A 20974-nucleotide genomic window follows, 5' to 3' on the forward strand; every position below is an offset into this window, starting at 1 on the left:
CGCAGGGGGAGGGGTTAAGTGATCTAATTGTGGAATGTTTTCTTTTTTGCCACTGGCTATTCCTGTGAGCCCAAGTTCTATTCATTAGGAAGCTGGGGAGGGGGGAAAAGGTTGAATGGGACTTAAGGTAGCTATTCTTTTAACACTACGGGCTATTCTTAAAAAAGGCTGGCATTATTTATAAGAGGTTCTAAATAACAATGATTGCTACCGACAAGAAGACACTAGTGAGATTTCCAGAGATCTACAAGGATGACACCAACTGGCAATCTAAGCAATAGGGGAGACTACCTTAAATGCCCTTCCCCATAATGAGATTAGTGACTGCCTTATATGCCAGTGGCTGATGGAAGCAGAAGCAGACACCCACAGCTAAACACTGAACTGAACTCCTGGAAACCAGTTGCAGAGAGGGAGGAGTGATGAGCAAAGGGGTCAACACCAGGCTGGTGAAACCCACAGAAACAGCTGACTTGATCAAGGGGGAGCTCATGGACCCCAGATTGATGGCTGAGAGGTCAGCATGGGACTGATACAGACCCCCTGAATGTGGGTGTCAGTGAGGAGTCCTAGACAATCTATGGGGTCTCAGGTAGCAGATCAGTATCCCTGGCATACAAATGGAGTTGGGGAGACAATTCCACAGGGAAAGATGGTCTCTCAGCCTGGACACATGGGGGAGAGCCTAGGCCCTGCCCCCGGGTAATATGACAGACTTTGAAGATCCCCTTGGAGGGCCTCACCCTCCCTGGGGAACAGAATGAGGATGGGGTGGGGAATTCAGGGGGCTGGTGGGGGGCTGGGGAAGAGGGAAGGGAGAGGGAGCTGGGATTGACATGTGAAGTAAGCTTGATTCTAATTTAAATAAAAAATAAAAAGAAACCCAGGATAAGTGTCCATAGTGTGATAAACATACTAAGACTGTTCAATGTGGAGATGGCAGGAGTTGGCTCCACCCTGCGGCCTCACTACCCTCACAATCATGAGGCTCTCATAGGAATTGTCAGTCTGGAGGACCTTCAGTACAGATGTGGTCTCTGCAGTGAGTGTCTGGTCCCCAGATCTTGCTTGGCACCTGAGTGTCAGATTACCCACCACATCTTGATCCCAGAATTGCTGTGCTGGATGGAGTAGGAAAGATATGCTGCTGGGTTGAAGAATGTCTCACACAGTGCAAGAGATATTGCTCAGTGGTTAAGAGCATGGACTGCTCTTCCGGAGGACCCAGGTTCAGTTCCCACACCCAACAGCCAGTTCCAGGGGATGTGACACCTTCACACCAATGCACATAAAATAAGTTTAAAAAATATGTATGTATGTATGTAAGTATGTAAAATTTGTTTCTCTACCAGTGGATGTGAATTTGTTTCCTAGCACCTGAAAGGGGTAAACTAAACTCAAAGGCTTCACTTTTAAAAATGAAGGGTCCAGACCCTCACTCAGCCCCTGCTTTAGCAGTCATGACAGGCTACAGAAAAGACTTGTGGGCCTCTGACACAAGGAAACTCCAGATCCTCTGGCCTCCCTGAGTCTAGGGCCAAAACTGAACACAAAGAAACTCCAGACACCACCCGCCTCCCAAGCCTCCTAGATACTTCGTTTCTGGGAACTCTTTGGCCACAAAAGAAACTCCAGGGGGGACCAAAACCTCCCCTGTAGTCTCCAGGATATGTTCTGAAAACTATTGGTATCTATGTACAACAGGCCACCTGCAAGTTACAAGACAATGTCGTAGAAACCACAGAATGTTCCCTCTCAGCACTGACCAATGACAATAATTGGTACACAGGTATTTCATGCCGAAATATGACTTTGAGAAATTCTCCTGATTGTTCCCAAATGTCAGCCAATCAGAAACCAACCCATAGCTGCTGATGTAATCCTGTAACTTTTGTCTTTAAAACCTAGCAGTAGACAGGGAACTTCACACCCTCCGGAGGCTGCTATGTCAGCTTACTAGACAGGGTCCCTGTTGTGGGTGAATTAACAATCATTAAACCTTGCTTTTTTTTTTTTTTTTTTTTTTTGGTTTTTTTTCGAGACAGGGTTTCTCTGTGGCTTTGGAGGCTGTCCTGGAACTAGCTCTTGTAGACCAGGCTGGCCTCGAACTCACAGAGATCCACCTGCCTTTGCCTCCCGAGTACTGGGATTAAAGGCATGTGCCACCAATGCCCGGCTAAACCTTGCTTTTATAGTTTAGTGGGTCTGTCTTCCTGGTGGTCTCTGGGACTTTGCAACTTGGGCACAACAGCACCCACATAATCGTTCAAAACCATCTCCTGGAAGAGATCTGATGCCATTCTTCTGACATCCTCAGACATCAGGCACCAGACATACATACATGCAGGCCAACAATCATACATAAAGAAATCTTTGTTTCTTTGTTTGTTTGTTTTTGAGACAGGATTTCTCTGTGTGTGTTGGCTATCCTGGAAGTCACTCTATAGACCAGGCTGGTCTGGAACTCACAGAGATCTGCCTGCCTCTGACTCCCAAGTGCTGGGATCAAAGGCCTGTGCCATCAGAAAGAAATGAGCCCCTTCCCCCCCCCCAAAAAAAATCCTTGCTTGGAAATGGAGTCTTCCCGATATAATGAATTAGGATTAGACGATACCCAGGCATGGAGGATTATATCTTGAGTCCCAGCACGTGGGATGCTAAAGCAAGAGTGCAGCCGTGAGCATGAAGCCAGCCTAGGTTAGAGCGTCAAACTATCGAGAAAGAAGACAAAAACAAAAACAAAGAGCCTATGGGCTGGAGAGATGGACCAGTGAGTTACAGTGCTTTGTGCACAGGCCTGAGGTCCTGGTCCCAACCTCTGATTCCACAAGGTGACAGGAGAGGAGGTTGTCTTCTGACCTCCACATTCCTGTGCACACAGATAATAAATGAATAAATGAATAGGGATGGGTGGTGGCGGTGGTGTACACCATTAATCCTAGCACCTGGAAGGCAGAGACAGGCAGATCTGTGAATTCAAGGCCAGTCTGTTTTACAAAGCTAGTTCCAGACCAGGCAGAACCACATTATAAATAATAAAACCAAAGGAGGAAAAATTGATGTCATGTTGCCTCAGGTTGACCCTAAAACCCAAGGCAGCAGCCATCCTGGGACTTGAAGAAACATTTAGAGGGAATGGGGGAGGCAGGCAGACAGTGCAGACTGGACTGTTCACCTACCAGTCAAGAGGTGACACCAGAGGCAGGATGGAGAGGGGCCTAAGTTCCTCAGAGCCTACAGAGAAATAGCCCTGTGACACCATTACCTTGGACTCTGGCCTCCAGCCACAGTCATTTCTATTTGTTGTGTTGAGACAGGGGTCTAGAACTCTCTCTGTGTCCAATCTCCTGCCCCAGTTTCCTGGGGGCTGGGATAGCAGGCATGGTCAACACTCCCAGTTCATTTCTGTGGGTTTAAGTCACTCTGTTCTGAGAACTGTCACCACAGCCCAAGCTGAAGTCATTGTATCCATAACTTCTGTGTAAGTAGGAAAGCAAGTCCAAGTCCAGGAGTGCCTCAAACTTCCAATGCAGTTTACTTAAAACTGTGTAATAGGGCTGGAGAGATGGCCCTTTGTCCATCTGCTCCTGCAGAGAAAATGAGTTCATTTCCCAGCAGCCACATCAGACAGCTCACAGTAACTCCTGCTCCAAGGGTTCTACTGCCCCCTTTTGGCCTCTGCAGTCACCGCACTCACATGCACATACCCACAAACAGACACACATTGTGGTGATTTGAATGACAATGATCCCCATAAACTCTCATGATTGAATACCTGGTCCCCAGTCGGTGGAACATTTGCAAAGATTAGGAGGTATGGCCTTGTTGGAGGAGATGTGGTACTGGGGACAGGTTTTGAGGGTTTTTTGTTGTTGGTGGTGTTGGTGGGTTTTCTTTTTTTTTTTTAAGATTTATTTATTACGTATGCCTGCAGGCCAGAAGCAGGCACCAGATCTCATTATAGATGGTTGTGAGCCACCATGTGGTTGCTGGGATTTGAATTCAAGACCTCTTAACCTCTGAGCCATCTCTCCAGCCCAAGGTTTTAAGGTTTTAAAAGTTCACACCAGGAGCCGGGCGTTGGTGGCGCATGCCTTTAATCCCAGCACTTGGGAGGCAGAGGCAGGCGGATCTCTGTGTGTTCGAGGCCAGCCTGATCTACAAAGTGAGTTCCAGGACAACCTCCAAAGCCACAGAGAAACCCTGTCTCGAAAAACCAAAAAAAAAAAAAAAAAAAAAAAAAGTCCACACCAGGGTGGGGGAGGAGGGAAGGGAGAGGGAGCTAGGATTGACATTTGAAGCAAGCTTATTTCTAACTTAAATTAAAAAAACAAACAAACAAACAAAAAACATTGCCGGGTGTTGGTGGCGCATATCCCAGCACTTGGGAGGCAGAGGCAGGCAGATCTCTGTGAGTTCCAGGCCAGCCTGGTCTACAGAGGGAGTTCCAGGCCAGCCTCCAAAACAATACAAAGAAACCCTGTCTTAAAAAAAACCAAAAAAAAAAAAAAGTAAGTTCTCAGATTCTGCTCCAATGCCATGCTCTCCTGCTCTCCACCATGATAGGCATCGACTCTAACTCTCCACCACCAAAGAGCACCAAATTAAATGCTTTCTTTTATAAATTGCCTTGGTCATGGTGTTTTGTCACAGCAACTGAAAAGGAAACAAGACACACATGTATACCTATTTGAAAATAATCATTTAATAAATAAAACTATTTTTTTTTGGTTTTTTGAGACAGGGTTTCTCTGTGGCTTTGGAGGCAGTCCTGGAACTCCCACTGTAGACCAGGCTGGCCTCCAACTCACAGAGATCCGCCTGCCTCTGCCTCCCGAGTGCTGGGATTAAAGGTGTGTGCCACCAATGCCCGGCTAATAAAACTATTTTTTATAACAAAGAATGCAAGTATCACAGGTTCTCTGGCTGCAGTTTCAGACCCAGGAAGGGTCCGTCCATCATCATGTCTAGCATCCTGTGACCCCCCCATTGTCATTGTTGTCATTGTCATTGTTGTCAGGCCCTCCCACATCAATTAGCAACCCAGAAAACACCCCTCAGACATGCCCACAATCAGATGGAGGAGGTTCCCATTCCCAGAAAACACCCCTCAGACAGGCCCACAATCAGATGGAGGAGGTTCCCATTCCCAGAAAACACCCAGACATGCCCACAATCAGATGGAGGAGGTTCCCATTCCCAGAAAACACCCCACAGACAGGTCCACAATCAGATGGAGGAGGTTCCCATTCCCAGAAAACACCCCACAGACAGGTCCACAATCAGATGGAGGAGGTTCCCATTCCCAGAAAACACCCCTCAGACAGGCCCACAATCAGATGGAGGAGGTTCCCATTCCCAGGTAAGTCAGGTTGACAACTACGATTGGCTCACCTGCTTTATAAAAGCAAAGTCCTTCCTGCCAACATCTAAGTCTCACCCAAGTGTCAGCCACTCTGTGGGTTCATTATGTCCAACTTCTTGGGGGCCATTACTGGCAGGTTCAGTGACAGGGCCTGTAAAGCAAGCTGATGAAAGCTGGGTTGGCAGGCAAGGAGAGCTCACAGTGACACGTGAGCATAGGACACCAGGTGTCGGGGAGGGGAGTGCACAGGAGGGGATACGGAAGGGGCAAGCGTCTAAAGAAGTGGTTGCTGGAAAAGATGGCAGGCTCTTAGCAGTGCAGAATGTAGGATAGTTTTATGGCGGATCAACCTTTTCTTTTCCGGGTTGCTTTGGTCTTAATGTTTGTCACAGCAACAGAAGGCAAACTGGAGCTCACACACATTTGTGCTAAGCACCCAGGCACGGAACAGTGTGCCCAGCAGACAGCGATGGTGCGCTAACAAGACTATGATGTTTCCTCTTCTTTTGATTATTGATTGAGTTGATCTTTGCAACTTTTTTGGAGGGGGTGGGGGCTTGAGACAAGGTTTCTCTATTCAGTCCTGGCTGTCCTGGAACTTACTCTGTAGACCAGGCTTACCAACCGCAACACCACCACCCCACCCCACCTATTTTTATTATTTTTAATTATGTGTATATGCATATTCCTGTGTATGACTATGTGCACGGTGCCCGCAGAAGCCAGAGGAATTAGCTCTCCCCGGAGCTGGAGTTATAGGCTTCTGCTCAATCCCTTTTATCCTTTTACTTTTTGGGGGGGGGTGGTCAAGACAGGGTTTCTCTTTATAACTCTGGCTATCTGAAAACTCGTTCTATAGACCAAGCTGCCTTGTACTCAGATATCTGCCTGCCTCTGCCTACAGGGCGCTGGGAGTAAAGGTGTGAGCCATTACCACCATGAGTTTTCTTCCTTCCTTCCTTCCTTTTTTTTGGGGGGGGGGGTAGGGGAGATCCGGGACAGGGTTTCTCTGTGGCTTTGGAGGCTGTCCTGGAACTAGCTCTTGTAGACCAGGCTGGTCTCAAACTCACAGAGATCTGCCTGCCTCTGCCTCCCGAGTGCTGGGATTAAAGGCGAGTGCCAGCACCGCCCAGCAAGACTATTATTCTGCACTGGGCTTGTACAACATGCTCAGTCAATGGAGCCAAACCTAGTGCAGGGTGACTGCTGCTGGCCAGGTGCCAGGACAGCAAACTCAGCTTTGAACCAGGCCAGGTTTCCAATATCAGATATTGAGTCAACAGATGAGAAAGCACTGGTTTCCAGTCATCAGGATAAGGAAGCACCTGCACTGTATCCCCTTGAGGAGAGAAGCCCGAGCTTACCCTACAGTCCTCACACCGCTGTGCTTCCGAGGTCACCTTCTGCCCTGCTCCCTCACCACGCACCTTCCCGTCTTCAGCAGCAGAGCCCTTTGCCCAGCATTCAGAACACCCTTGGATGCTTCGCCAGCATGACCAAAACAAAACAAATGGCGGCCATTTAATCCTGTGGCCACTTTTGAGCTCAGAATTGTGGGTTTGAGGAGGTACACCAGGCTGTGCTTTCTGAGACTGGGCGGGGGTGGGGTTGGGTGGGTGGGTGGCTCCCCCCCCTCGGCCCACCAGGGTATCTGATATTTCTGGGTGTTCCTACGTCTGCAGCTGCCCAACTTCAAAGCCCTTCTCTTCTGAGGATGGAGTCACACTGAGGTAGACCTCACACTACTCCAGGATGACGCTATCTCTCTGTTTTTGTTTTTGTTTTTTGGGTTTTTTTTTTTTTTTTTTTTTTTTTTTTTGGTTTTTCGAGACGGGGTTTCTCTGTGGCTTTGGAGGCTGTCCTGGAACTCGCTTGGTAGCCCAGGCTGGTCTCGAACTCACAGAGATCCGCCTGCCTCTGCCTCCCGAGTGCTGGGATTAAAGGCGTGCGCCACCAACGCCCGGCTGACGCTATCTCTCTGTATCTTCCACGAATCTGCTTCTGAACAAAGGTCATGTCCTGAGGTGCTGAGCGCAGGTCCCCGCTTGTCTTTTGGGTGCACCCTTCAGCCTTTGTCACCAGCCTGAGGAGCTTCCCGAAGGTGTCTTCTGCCGGCAGACTGGGGGACTTCCAGAAGCCACCTCCTGCTGGCGAGCCTCCTAGATGCTGTCTGGGGCAGCGCTGCTCGCTTCCTTGAACCGTGGGTTTAGGCACAAGGACGAGTCTGAAGCTGTTGTTCCTATAGCTGGGGGCGAGTAAATCCTATGTAAGCCAGGAACAGCCACAGAACCGGTCGGCACTGTGTCCTTCCACCTGCTTAAGCTATCCCCCTCCCCGAAGTCTCCACCTGGTATGTGGGTGCGTACGTGTGTGCGCGTGTGCGTGCGTGCGTGCCTGTGTTCTGCTCCATCTGCTCCCAGGGGCAAATGTTGTTTTCCCACCCCTTCAATCTAGAGGTCTGCTTCAGGGAGCACACTTCATGGAACCCTGAGACCTTGTTCCTCAAGTTCGGGCTGTCTCATGCTGGGGTTGGTTCTGGGACCCTTAGTCTAGCTCTAACCTACACTGTTTCCTCTGCTAGGGGTCCTCAGTTGTGACTTCTTCACCAGGCTGACCCCTCACCTTTGCTGGCCACTGTCAGTGCAACATAGACCTTAGCAGGGTCTCCAGACCTTTTCCACCTCCTCACTCTCTGCCCCACCTGCCCTCAAGACTGATGTTTAACAGGTCTAGATAGATGCGGGATAGGACCGGGTAGAACAATCCAGAATTGAACGTTGATGTTTGCACAGCTTTCCTGTACTTGAAACAGGCATTTGGGAGTGCTCCTCCCTAGAAAGCATAGGTCTCTCCAGTGGGGCCCCAGGACTAAAGGCTGAGCAACGACCCTCTCTCGTGCATGTCCATCTCTTTCACTTGGGTTGCAGACAAAAAACAAAAAACAAAACAAAACAAAAAACAGTACCCACCTTTTTGCTGAGTCACCCTAGAATATCCGAATACAAAACCTGCAAAGCAGACTTCCTCTAGGCGGTGCTAGGTAGGCTGGACCACGCCCTGGAGCAGAAGTAGTCATCTCTTGAGAGTCTGAGATCCCTTTGAGAAGCTGAGGCAGACAGGGACAAAGAGAAGGGAGAGAAGGAAGCCTCTCTAGTTTGCCTTTCCTCCTGGCTGGGAGTCAAGGGACCTCACACAGCTGATAAAGCCAAATTTGCCTGCAAGGATAATGTGTGTTTTCTTTCTTTTTTTTTTTTTGAAAAGAGTTTTTATTTATGCTAGTATAAGGATTAATGTGTGTTTTCTAAAGATATCTCAAACAGGGATGGTACAGACAACATTAAACTGTTTACTTAGTCTATGGTTATAAACGAGTTTAACAATATCGGTATCCAGCTGAATAGTGGTGGTGCGCGCCTTTAGTCCCAGCACTCAGGAGGCAGAGGCAGACGAATTGCTGACTTCAAGGCCAGCCTGGTCTACAGAGTGAGTTCCAGGACAGCCAGAGCTACACAGAGAAACCTTGTCAACAGACAACAAACAAACAAACAAACAAAAAATCAGCATCCCAGGACTGGAGAGATGGCTCAGTGGTTAAGGGCACTGGCTGCTCTTCCAGAGGAACCAGGTTCAGTTCCCAGCACCCACATGGCAGCTGTAACTCCAGTTCTAGGGGATCCGGCATCCTTTCACCAAAGCACATAAAATAATGGTTTTTGTTTGCTTGTTTTTGTTTTTTGAATCAGTCTTCCTTCCTTCCTTCCTTCCTTCCTTCCTTCCTTCCTTCCTTCCTTTGAGATAGGGTCTCTCTATATAGTCCTGGCTATCTTAGAGCTCTCTATATAGACAGACACTTGCCAACCTCTGCCTCCAGGGCTGGGATTAAAGCATTCCCTGGCCTTGTACCCCTGCCTCATCCTTAAACAGAGCCCTTTAGGGCTGGAAAGTTGGCTCTGTGGTTGAGAGCAGTCTGTTCTCTTGTAGAGGATCCAGGTTCAATTCCCAACACCCATATAATGGCTCACAATGGGCTGAAACTCCAATCCCAGGAAATCTCACACCCTCCTCAGACGCAGGACATGGAGGTGGTACACATACACACAAGTAGGCAAGACACTTACATGCATAAAATAATAAATCTTAAAAAAGAAAAGAATTCCAGGCCAATCCCAGAACTTGGGAGGCAGAGGCAGACGGATCTCTGTGAGTTCCAGGTCAGCCTCCAAAACAATACAGAAGAGAAACCCTGTCTCAAAAAACCAAAAAGAAAAAAAAAAGAAAAAGAAAAGAAAAGAGCTCTCTTCATAAGACAGTCTTTTTTGTTTGTTTTTCAAGACATGGTTTCGCTGCATAGTCCTGGCTGTCCTGGAACTCCCTCTATAGACTAAGCTAGCCTCAAACTCACAGAGATCTGCCAACCTGTGCCTCCCTGAGTGCTGGGATTAAAGGTATGGGCCACTACCACCCAGCCTTCATAAAACAGTCTTTTACAAAGGGAAAATCTTTATTTATTTATTTATTTTATTTTATTTATTTATTTATTTTTGGTTTTTCGAGACAGGGTTTCTCTGTATTGTTTTGGAGGCTGTCCTGGAACTCACTCTGTAGACCAGGCTGGCCTCGAACTCACAGAGATCCGCCTGCCTCTGCCTCCCGAGTGCTGGGATTAAAGGCGTGTGCCACCAACGCCTGGCTTTTTTTTGGGGGGGGGGATCTTTAAATGAAATAAATGAACATCTCGTGCATCTTTACTCAATTTTTACAGTTTTGTTTGTGTGTTTTTTTCCAAACAGGGTTTCTCTATTTAGCACTGGTTGTCCTCAGATTCACAGAGATCCACCTCTCAAGTGCTGGAATTAAATTTTCAGTTTTACTTTTTATGCTACATCTTTTGAGTAGTGTGATATAGAAAAGCCACAGGGCCATTACAAGTAGCCATTGTAAGGACACCAAAGTGTGACTGTTTCTTAAGAAACCCTACCCATGAGGTGTTATGCAGGTTGTTGCAGGAGGAAAAGTCATCAGTGGTTTTACTCCATGGTGGACCCTGAATTCAACAGTACTGACCCATCAGGAAAGAGGTACCCACTGGTACCATCGTGGCGCAACTGCTGTGGGAATAACCAACTGCTTTGTGATTGGAGTTGGGGTTTGTTCCGCAGAAGGAATCTCACACCTGGGACTATAAACTTGATCAAAAGTTCAGGGCGGCCGGGCGTTGGTGGCGCACGCCTTTAATCCCAGCACTTGGGAGGCAGAGGCAGGTGGATCTCTGTGAGTTCGAGACCAGCCTGGTCTACAAGAGCTAGTTCCAGGACAGCCTCCAAAGCCACAGAGAAACCCTGTCTCGAAAAAACCAAAAAAAAAACAAACAAACAAAAGTTCAGGGCTAGGGAGGTCATTTACCGTCAAGATGGGAAACTTACTGTTGACTTGCTAACTGGACATGTTGTCAAACTGCCTTCTAAATATTTATGTTTATATACACAGATCAGTTCTGCTTTCAACGTTTGTCAAAGAAGTGTGGTGATATATTTATGATTTATTAAAGCTTGCCTGAGGATTCAGAAAGCAAAGCCAGCCTCAAACTGTAGAGGCCAGGCAGTGGTGACACACACCTTTAATCCCAGCAGCTATAGAAGCCAAGCGGTGATGGTACACATCTTTAATTCTAAAACTCAGGATTAAGAGGTAACTAGACCTCTGTTAGTTTAAGGCTACAGCCACACTGACTACACAAAATTTATCCAATCCCCAAAGAAATAGCTCACACAAAGGTGACATCAGCACCTGGGATCACAGGGCTTTAGGGAGGTATACATGACACATGACAGGAGCAGGGTCTCAGAGCTGACATTCAGTCTGAGGGTTAGTCTCTGGCCACACTGAGGAAAGCATAGCAGTCTGAGTGAACCTGAGGAGCGGTAGAGTTGGGAGAAGTCTGAGGTAAGAGCTAGTGGCCGACTGCTTTGCTTCTCTGATCTTCAGCTAGAAGCTTGAACCCCAGTGTCAGTCTCTGGGTCTTTTTTCCCCCTGTGTTACAAAGAAGCTTCTTTTCTGCAGTGGGAAGCAATCAACCCAGAAACTAAGTGACTGTGAGTAGGTAGCTCTAAATGGGCAATGTATGTCAACCTTCTCTTCGCCAACCCGCGGGAACATTTAAGAGGGGACAAGAAGAAAAGTGGATCTTGGGGATGGAGAAGTGGTTCAGTGTTTAAAGTGTTTACTGAAGCCAGATGTGATGTCCTCAAAAGCCTTTAATCCCAGCACACAGGAGGAGAAGCTGGTAGATATCTGAGTTCAAGGCCAGTCTGGTATACAGAGTTAAGTTCCAGGATAGCCAGGGCTAAACCGTGTCTTGAAAAGTCAAAAAGGGGTTCAGCAGGGGTTTTTTGTTTGTTTGTTTGTTTGTTTGGTGAGGTTTTTTTTTGTGTCTTTGTTTTTGTTTTTCGAGTCAGGGTTTCTCTGTATTGCTTTGGAGGTATGGTTCAGTAGTTAAGAGCACTGGCTACTCTTTCAGAGGACAATAGTTCAATTCCCAGCACCCACAAGGCAGCTTCACAGCTGTCTGCAACCCCTGTTCCAGGGAATCAGACTCCGTCACACAGACATACAAGTATACAAAACACCAATGTACGTTAAATTTAAAAAGAAAGATATTTTACATATATGGGTGTTTTGCCTGTATGTATACGTACCATGTGCTTCTAATGCCCAAGGATGGGAGGCCATGCTAACATTTATGTGGCAGGAGTACCTTGGCAGGCTGGAGCCAAGACACACTGCAGTAGAGATCACACCATGCAACAGATCTAGAGAGGATTATGGGGGTGGGGGTGTACACGGAGGCTGCCTGAGTGAGAAGAAGCGCTTTCCTTTTATAAATAGCACATGCACACGGGGAGAGTACGCGGCTGGTGGTGACACTGGAAATGTATCACGTTTTGATGCTGCTGATGACCTGACCATTGTTGCTGGGCTACTGAAGGGTGGGTTTAGGGGTGGACTTTTCCACCAGGCCAGAAGAGGGCATCTGCTCTGGAACTGGACTTATAGATAGTTGTGAGATGCTGTGTAGATGCTGAAAATTGAGCCCAGGTTCTCTAGAGAAACAAGTGCTCTTAACTGCTGAGCCAACTCGCACAACATTAAACAAATTTAAAAATCTTTGGTTTTGGTGTATATTAGTACATAAAATACATAGATGTATTTTATAATGAAAGTGTAACATGGAGTGTGTAGCTCCAGGCTCTCTGAATGCTTATTCTAATGGTAGAGAAGTTCATCAAGTTATATAAACTGTAGGTCTGGTGAATTTTGGTATGTAAGTCTTTTTTTTATATTTGCAAGTTTTTTTTATTTATTTATGTTTTTTAAGACAGGGTTTCTCTGTATAGCCTGGGCTGTCCTAGTGTAAGGACTCAGGCACTATGCTCGCCTGCCCCGTCACCTGACAGAACGCACTCAAGCGGTACTCTGGTCAGTCCATGCTTGCATAGTCTGCACACAGGTGCAAAGGACCCCTTTAAAAGACAGATCCCTGCGCACTTATGCTCTCTCTTCTTGCTGTCTTCCCGCTCTCTTCTCTTTACTGTTCTCTCTTTACCGCCCTCTTCCCCACGGTCCCCCTGGGGCAGACAAGATTTTCCTGTCTCCCTCCTTTCTTCTGACCTCTCTCTGTGTCTCTTTATCTCTTTTCTCTTTCCTTCTCCACTCCCCTTTCTAATAAAACGTCTCACTTAAGCTCTGTCTGCCTGGCGTGTTTGTCCCTCCACCTCGGTCACCCTCGCCTGACATGGAATCCATGCAGAGTTCCCTGGAGCTTTATCTCAACACCTAGAACATGTTCTGTAGACCAGGCTGGCCTCGAACTCCCTCCATAAGGGGAGGAAGCCTAGAGCCCATAGTGCCCTAAGGAATGGTGACATTTCTTTCTGTCCTTGAAGCCTTTAATTGCTCCTGTTTTGAGTGACATTTCCACATAAACCTTATTTGCTTATTTGTAGTGTGTGTGTTTGTGATAGGTGTGAATGCAGTTCTGAGTGTGCAGGTCAGAGGGCAACTCTTGGGAGCTGGGTCTGTCTCTTTCCAGGGTGTGACCCAGGGATTGAACTCAGGCTATCAACTGCAGGTGATTCTTCAGCCTTTAAGACTTCCTGAAAAGTAAATCTGCTTTTTCATCTACCCTCCTGGGTTGGGAGTATTGATGCTCTAGGAGCAGGTGCCAAGCCACACCTGATCTCTCCAGCTCAGAAAGGTGCCCTGCTGTAGGAAAATTTGCAACATTATAAATTGGTGTCCTTGTCTCAAGAAATGCTCCAGGTGATTTTTTCACCCTGCAACTTCAATCTGCATGACAAGACAGCCTTTATTCACATTTTAATCCCTATCCTCCACCTCCACACATTTCACTCAGCAGCCCACAGCAGTTTCTAGGCCTCCAACTAGAGGGACTCTGAACCTCAACCTCCTGGCCCTGCTTTGCTGTGATTCTTATGGGATTCTGCAAATGTGCATAATTAAACCTTTTCTCCTGTTAAATAGGATATGTCAATTGACCCCGGAGACTAAAACAAAGTTGCTGGTGGAGCCTTATGCATTAAGTAAAGGGTTGCTTTTCATCCTGTTTAGCTGGTGGCCATCACTGAAGCCACCTGGTTGGCTGACCTCTAGATTTCAGTGTCCTTATCTCTTTTGGCCTTGATTCTCACTGGGACCCACTCCAGGGTACTTTCTGCTGTCTGCGTGAGTCAGTACTGAGCCAGCCTGAGGCAGAGACCCACACAAGAGCTGAAATTCCCTGGTAAAAGACACACCTGTTTAGAAGGTTCTGGAGATTGGGAACTGAGTAGAACTTCCTGAATGTAGAGAGTTAAAATGTTGCTGATCCAGAGCCAAAATTGTCCTCCCTGAATAGCCAGTTGCCTGGCACTCGCAGATCTGACCTGACATGCCAGGACTATCAGGTAAGACTATGACCAGAGGCTAGATGTGGTGGTGCTGGCCTTTTATCAGGTTGGCAGGAGGCAGAGGCAGGTGGATCTGAGTTCAAGACCAGCTTGGTCTACAGAGAGAGTTCCAGGACAGCCAGGGCTAGACAGAGAGACCCTGTCTTAAAACAAACAAGATTTACTGGAGTTTTTATGACCAAAGCACAGGCTCAGCAGTCTCTAGAGCTGGGCTGGTACTGTCCTAAGCATCAGTTAAAGAGGTGAAATGCAGAAATTTGCTCAGTGTGGCCACAGAAGCAAGAGGTACACCCTAGTCCGGTGACCTGCAAGTCAATCTTCAAGGTACTGACAAGGGTTTTAGGTTTAAATAGAGGATCTGGGGCAAGGGGAAGTAAGAGTCTGCACATTAAGCAATTCCGGTCACAGAGTGGTCCTGCCCATTACCCTCACGCCTCAGTTCTGCAAGGTGCCCCGCTGCCCCAAAAAAGATTCTTCCAGTCTTCACTTGGGAAGGGTCACCTGGCTCCTACAACATGATCACTAATGCTCTAAGGTGTTTGTTATCTCTGTTTATCTGTGCCTCCAGCCAAAGGGAAAGACATGACGGCAAAGTGAAGAGAGGCTCACTGTTTTGTTTTAGGTCTAGGCATGGTCTTGGTGTTGGCACACGCCTCTAATCCCAGCATTCAGCAGGCAGAGACAGGAGGACTTTGAGTCTCTTTAGCAAGTCTTAGGACAGTCCTAGCTACCCTGTCTCACAGTAACAAAGCAAGCAAACATACAAAACAAACAAGCAAGCAAAACCTTCATTTTTGTGATATTGAGGGGGGGTATTTTTTTTGTCGAGGCTGGCCTAGAACTCAGTAATCCTCCTGCCTAAGCCTTCAGAGTGCTAGGATTACACACAGGTGTGAGCCACCATGTCCAGGCCTTCATTCAGTTCCTTCAAGGACCAAAATATAAAATCAACACTTTTCAGTGAAAATAACTGCTAATGCACCCAAAGGATGCATTAAATTAGACCATCCCCATTGGGTGCATGAAATTAGACCATCCCCATTGGGTGCATTAATTTACACCATCAGCTTCCACTAATGTAAAGGCACACAACTGTCATCAGATAGCTCATCTGTATAGCTAGTGTGAGACCTACAGCAGAGATGTCCCACTTTGGTGGACTAGTCCTGCCCAATGTCTCTGCCTATAAATGTATTTGGTAAACACATTGATTTGTAGTGTTTTGATTTTGACTATAAAAGTTCATGTAGCCGGGCGTTGGTGGCGCACGCCTTTAATCCCAGCACTCGGGAGGCAGAGGCAGGCGGATCTCTGCGAGTTCGAGACCAGCCTGGACTACCAAGCGAGTTCCAGGACAGCCTCCAAAGCCACAGAGAAACCCTGTCTCGAAAAAACCAAAAAAAGAAAAAAAAAAGTTCATGTAACCACTTCCACCCGGGTCATGTCATTGAGGCAAACTGAGTCAGTGTTCTAGTTGTTTTTTGTTTTTTTTGAGACAGGCTTTCTCTGTGGCTTTAGAGGCTGTCCTGGAACTAGCTCTTGTAGACCAGGCTGGCCTTGAACTCACAAAGATCCACCTGCCTCTGCCTCCCGAGTGCTGGGATTAAAGGTGTGCGCCACCAATGCCCAACTTGAGACAGGGTTTCTATATGTAGCTGTCCTGGACTCACTCTGTAGACCAGGCTGGCCTCAAATTCACAGAGATCCGCCTGCCTCTGTCTCTACAGTGCTTAAAGTGATGAAAGGTGTGTGCCACCACCACTTGCTAAATTTTAGGTAATGCTTATTATCTTATACACACACACACAGACACACACACATACACACACACACACACACACAGCTCAGGATGAAGACTTATTCCCTTTGAGGCATTTGAAGCAAGGACTGTGTTTCAGTTTATGTGCATGTGTGATGGAACCCCGAATTCAGCTGTCTTTTAGGCCACAGGAGATACACCTGTCTGCCCAGCCCTCTACAGCAGAAGAGCCTGGCTTTAGGCTCACCCGTGTCTCAGCATCAGGGGTTAAGAGTTAACTGTATGTAGCTGTTTCATATTACAGGCCACAGGAGGAGTAGAAGTTTAAGGTTATCCTTAGCCATGTAGGAAGATTGATGCTAACCTGGGCTGCATGAGACCCCCATTATAAGGAAGATGAGGAAGGAGAAAGCAACGCAGAGAAAGGAAGAGAAGAAAGGAAAGGACCAGGGTCTAGGGCATAGGGGACGCTGTGTTAACCCTCAGTACCACCACCACCACCACAACAAAAAAGTTCTGAAACTCCTAATTACGCCATTCCTTCCACCTGGCCTCCTTAGTTACATGGCTGCCTGGGTTTGGCTACCGAAATGCTGGCTAAAGGCCCAGGCCTGAGATTCTATTTCTGAGAAGACAAGTCCCACTCTATCCTGTCTGCTCTGGAACCCTTGACACTCTCCAACCCCGGTGATCTGTGTTATGAGCTCCCTAAATCTCCACTCCCACCTCCACCCCACCCCATGGAAATGTAGCTGGGAGGGTTGGGGGCTGGGATCAGGCTCCATCGATCCCCAAAAGCTGGCCTTGCAGCCTGACAGACATTATAGTTGACACCACCACATGCACCAGCTCCCCGCACCCCAGCCACCAGAGATGCAACTGAGGACAGTTTGGGAGTGCCTGAGCAGACAGGGTAAGGCTGCTGTGGAGCAACATGGGAGCTGTCTGAAGAGACCAGGAGAGCCAGTCACATTAGCCTAGCAGGAGCACCTTGCAGTTTAGGTGTTCTCTGCAGGTTCCTTAACCCAGAGCAGGCTTCACCTGAGGTGGAAAGGATGAGAGTCATTGTGGGGCTTCATCACTTGTCACCCTGGCACCCCAACAATGAGACCTTTGTGACTTCATGCTCATGAATGAGCAACACAGCTGCTGTAATTTTCCCACTTTAAAACTATTTTTACTCTGAAGGAAGAGTACCAAATTAGGGGAAACCGGACCTTCCTGTTCTCAGGCTCCTCTTGGACCTGACTGGCCTATCGTAGCATTCCTTCCTTCTTTCTCTTTTGAGACAAGCTTTCTTCACGGAGCCTTGGCTGTTCTGAAACTCATTCGCTAGACCAGGCTGGCCTCCTCTGCCTCCCAAATGCTTAGATTAAATGCATGTGCCGCCACCACCTGGCTCTCTGGCTTTTAAATGACTTAGTTTTGTTTTACATGTATGGGTGTTTTGCCTGCATGTATGTCTGTGTGAAGTTGTCAGATCCCTTGGAAGTGGAGTTATAGACCACCGTCAGCTGCCATATGGGTGCTAGGAATTGAACCCAGATCCTCTGGAAGAGCAGCCAGTGCTCTTAACCTCTGAGCCATCTCTCCAGCCCCCACTGTGGTAGAATTCTTTTTTTGTTTGTTTTTGTTTTTGTTTTTCAAGACAGGGTTCCTCTGTGGCTTTGGAGCCTGTCCTGGAATGCTCTTGTAGACCAGGCTGGTCTCAAACTCACAGAGATCCTCCTGCCTCTGCCTCCCTAGTGCTGGGATTAAAGGCCATTGCCACCACTGCCCGACCTAAATCTATTTTTATGATGTCATAATGTCTCACAAATTGTCGGCAGACTCCATCTGTTATGTCTGAGTTAACAATGTCTTTGAGAGGCTGGAGAAATGACTCAGTGGCTTAGAACACTTTCTGCTTTTCTAGAGGACTCAGGTTCAATTTCCAGAACTCACATGATGGGCTCACAACTAACTCTCTGTAATCCCAGCCTCAAAGCATCCTCCATCCTCTTAGGCCTTTGAGGGCACCAGGCACAGATATGTATGCAGGCAAAACATCTATATACATTTTTAAAAAAAGGAATGTCTTTGAGCTGGATGTGGCCCCGACCCCCCTAGGATCCCAGCCACTCTGGAGGGAGAGGCTGGAGAGTCAAGAGCTCAGAACCAGAACTCGTCATGGCTACAGGAGGCCCAATTTCACAGAAGACAACAATACAAACCTGTTAAGAGAAGCTTTTTCTTTTGCTAGCCGCTTTGGTTTATCCCCCGCCAGTCGCCTGGGCTCTGCCGCGCCAGCCTGGTTCTAGATCCGCACGAGTCCCAAATAAACACACAGGAGGCTATATTAATTATGAAGCTGTTGGCCTTGCTTGTTTCTAACTGGCTAGCTCTGACTTAAGTAATTACCCCATAATTGTTAATCTAAGTATGTTTCTTACCAGGGAGGTTCCAGGCTTCCTACCCCAATGGCGGTTACATCTCGAACTCTCTCCTTTCTCCTTCCCAGAATCCTCCTGGACTCCTAGCCCCACCTATCTAGATTCCTATTGGCCAGACAGTACTTTATTAACATAAGACTTCCCCAACATCTCCTCTTTTCTGTTTAAACAAAAAGAAAGGTCTTAATTTTAACATAGTCAAATTGTATATGACAGAACAGTTATCAAGTAAGAACATAGTTACAATATTTTAGCAAGATCTAAAGAAAATATCATCCTTGTGAGTCCAAAGTCCTATATGTAGCTTATCTTTTATCATAACTAAGGAAAACTATAATTATAACTATCTGTCTTCAACTCCATCAAAGACCACAGAAGGATAATATATAAACACTAGGATTGACAGAGACATCTTACTGCCTGGACAGTCACCCGAAGTTCCTCTGTAACGTTGGGGCATCCATCTTCAGCCCATAGGCCACAATGTGTCTGGAACACTTCTCAGCAAAGCAGGAAATTTCAAACTGTCCATCTGCGTTGGCAGTCTGTCAGTCATTTTTCTTTGTCCTGCAGAAAGTCTCGTAGACTCTTCATCAAGCAGGAACCCTGTAAGACTGAGTTCAGTAGTCACTTTCCTGTGGGTCCTGCATGTCCAGATGATACAACAACAGTCAAACAATCTAGGCAAGAGCAGTTTCTTGCCCAAATGGCTAATCTTGCCATGTTGAAAGCAAATTCCATAACAAGTTTCTTCGATGCCCATCTTCCTCTCAGACGTAATTGGTGCTGCCAGGAGCAGACATTTCTCATTGTCAAGACAAACCCTAAACCATTTTAAATGCCATGTTCTGAAGGTCTTTGAGAGGTTTGAAGACTGTCTATCTATCTCAAATATATTTCTGTATATCTAGAACACCTAACTTACCTAACTATAAATTCTATTATAAGTAACTATCTATAGTCTGTATTCAATTATGCATTCCGTTGTAAAAAATCAGTATAAGCACAATACTTAATCAAGAGGAGAAATATAAGCATCACAAAATTGACCTTGAATTTGTATCAATAAATTAAAAATAATACCCATACCATAATTCCCCTTTTTACCATTAAAAGGAGATTGGCTGTGATCATTAGCCAATTATAAACAATCCCATTTAAATGAAAACAAAGAGTTATAAACAAGATGGGAATTGGGACGTCGCTCATTCCAAACTGCTTCCTGCTGGAAGGGGGCGCCGTTCATACCATGGGAATCATGACAAAACTCAGAAACCTGTATAAGTCCATATTTTCAGGGTCTGTAAAGCTGCATCATCTTAGCTGTCTCAATAGTTGGAACACCTGGTCCACTGCTTCCGGGGGTCTTGGTTTGTCGAACCACAGAAACATGGAAGGAATCCTTAGCTTTTCATTTTCTGTAGAAACATAAATAAAAACTCCTTTTCCGAGTAACATATCCTTATGCTTAAATTTTGAAGTCAAGGCATTTTCAAAAGATAGAAGTTGGATTAATTCAGCAGCATTTATAATCAAGTGTACTTTAGCAGCTGTTCCTTCCTTAGCAATCAAAAAACTGAAAAACATAATAGCGTACAGTATCCAGACTCTCTGTGTATTTTCCATCTTTACGTGGCTTATTTATTTATTTATTATTACTTTATTTATTTTACGTTTATTTATTTTTCTTTGAGACAGGATTTCTCTTTGGAAATCTGCCTGCCTCTGCCTCTGCCTCTGGAGTAAATCCTACCAGCGTGCGCCACCACAACGCCGGCTTTTGTATTTATTTACCACTTTGTCGTTTCATTTTCTCTCTCAATCTCACGTATATTTTTAAACACACTGTAAACCTTTAGAGGTTTTTCTTTATCCAAGTCTGACTTTACTGTAAATCTTTATGTTTTTCTGGCCACGTGTCTTATCTGTAAAACCGTGGCTGTTTTAAACTGCCGTTTTTTTTTTTTCAAGATGGCGGGCATAAGCTTGATTCCAGCTTACTGCCTCAGTCCATGCTGACATCCAGCAAAAGCTGCCACTTCCAGCTGTATGTACACACTTTTCAATCGTTAGCAGAGTCTCTTAAAACAATCTTGCTGTTTTTTTTTTTTTTTTATGCCGAGTCAGGAAGACTCCCGTAAGCGAGCCACGTGAATCTCGGCTTGTCGTTAGCAAAACAGAGCACACCTGAGAAAAATGCTGCTACCAAAATTCTGTGCTTCTCTCCGTTCTTCTGTTTCTAAAATTCCTTTAAAGCTTTTGTTGTTTTGCGTGGAAATTCAATCCCACTCCTGACAACCATTATGTTAAGAGAAGCTTTTTCTTTTGCTAGCCGCTTTGGTTTATCCCCCGCCAGTCGCCTGGGCTCTGCCGCGCCAGCCTGGTTCTAGATCCGCACGAGTCCCAAATAAACACACAGGAGGCTATATTAATTATGAAGCTGTTGGCCTTG

Source organism: Mesocricetus auratus, unplaced genomic scaffold (genome assembly GCF_017639785.1).
Source record: "Mesocricetus auratus isolate SY011 unplaced genomic scaffold, BCM_Maur_2.0 Super-Scaffold_100676, whole genome shotgun sequence".
In the NCBI taxonomy this organism is placed as follows: domain Eukaryota; kingdom Metazoa; phylum Chordata; class Mammalia; order Rodentia; family Cricetidae; genus Mesocricetus; species Mesocricetus auratus.